The 1579-nt window shown below is 27.9% G+C and overlaps 1 protein-coding gene and 1 long non-coding RNA gene across 10 annotated transcripts in view; one reads left to right on the top strand and one right to left on the bottom strand.

The window, feature by feature from the left end:
• The window catches only part of LOC102672345 (acetylcholine receptor subunit alpha-like), a 277309-nt gene that overhangs the window by 7455 nt on the left and 268275 nt on the right, over positions 1-1579 (bottom strand). The gene's annotated exons all lie outside the window — the stretch shown is intronic.
• LOC102671888 overlaps positions 1-1579 on the top strand; it is an 18709-nt gene that overhangs the window by 11897 nt on the left and 5233 nt on the right. The window lies entirely within an intron of this gene.

The raw sequence follows: 1579 nt of genomic DNA, 5'->3' as shown, positions 1-1579 counted from the left end.
TATATATTTTTAATTTTTATGATTTGAAATTTGAAATGTCTTCTATATTTTTGACAATATTCGATAAAAAAGTGAATAATTTAAATTTTTAATTTCGCCTATGAGAATATTCCAATCTTTTTTCTTCTCGTATCGTAAAACTCGAATTTCCTTCAATCTTTCTTTCTCTTGACATGTTATCGAAACGAGAGGAAATCTTTGAAATAAGGCAAATTGCCATAACATATAACTAAGGATGGTTGCGGCGGAGCGACAGAATGTAAATCTCACGAGGCCATTCATAATGGAGATCCATTCAAGGATAGCTGGGCTTAGCAGCAGATGCTAAGGGACAAACTACGATTTAAATTGAACCAGCCTCCTTTGAGTTTCTCGGCTTGGAATCATTTATCGGCACCGAATTCGCCTTTCTACGTTTATCTTCGAACACCTACCGTCTTCTTTCTACTGCCCTTTTCTGTTTCCTCTTTGTCTTCCTTTTCGAAATTGTATTAGCTGATCGGAAGTGAATTAAACTTCCAATGTTTCTCTCACACACGATAAATTCGTGTAGTCGTAATAGAAATTATAATAATAAATAATTTCTTTTTTAAGAAAAAAAACCAATGGATAATATACTCATTTTGTATGATTTGTAGAGGAAATTTTATTATTAATATTGTCTGAAATTTATATGCAACGCGGATTATTAAAGTAGTAACTTGTAGAAAATGAGATTTTCGTGAGGACAAATGAAATTAATTAAAACTTTTTCTAATTAGATTTTATATTCTCGAGATTTTGTTTATTGTTTATCTTGCGAATTGAATCGTGGTAATTATTCTATGTACATATAAAAATAAATCGAAAAAAAGGAAAGAATTAATATTATACAAAAAAAATATCATTCCTACTTTTTTATATAGAATTTGTCTGCTCTTACTATGTAATTATTTTGTAAATTATATTTTACCATTTGATATTAAAATTTTATGCTAATATTTTTTGAATTATTAAAAAATCAAAAGCTCGATGATCAACTTATACAATACTCAAAATTAAAATGGATAAATGAATAATTTTGATAGATTGATCATTGATACATTTTTCAGCTTTATGATTTATTCCATATACTTTTTCTTGAAATGAAATAAATCAATAAGTTACTTATTTTCAGATAATTTTTAATTTACATTTTAAATATATTTCCTTAAACATTATGAACAAAAAATAGTTTCTCTCAATCTCGAAAACTGATCTCATTTAATTTTATTACTTTGATAAATATTTTTATCTGGTAGCATATATATATATATAAGTTTTATATACTTATAAAAGTTTTATTTATGAATTATATTTATGACTCCTTGAAAGATATTTCATTTTTACCTTCACTAATCTTCACGTCACCTTTATTCATTTCGGCTCCAGTATCATTAAGATGAAATAATAATTCAGAGGAATAGGTCAGCTGTTTTAATACTTAAGAGAAGTACTCGACAAGAACATAGGGCGGTCGATCTTGGCTTTAATAGCGGCACAATGCCTCTGCCTTTCTTGGAAAAAGCAATAACGGTGTGGCTTAATGCACGAGGGAGCC

Source organism: Apis dorsata, unplaced genomic scaffold, assembly GCF_000469605.1.
Source record: "Apis dorsata unplaced genomic scaffold, Apis dorsata 1.3 scaffold_235, whole genome shotgun sequence".
Lineage (NCBI taxonomy): Eukaryota > Metazoa > Arthropoda > Insecta > Hymenoptera > Apidae > Apis > Apis dorsata.
This window is presented reverse-complemented; position numbering and strand designations above follow the sequence as displayed.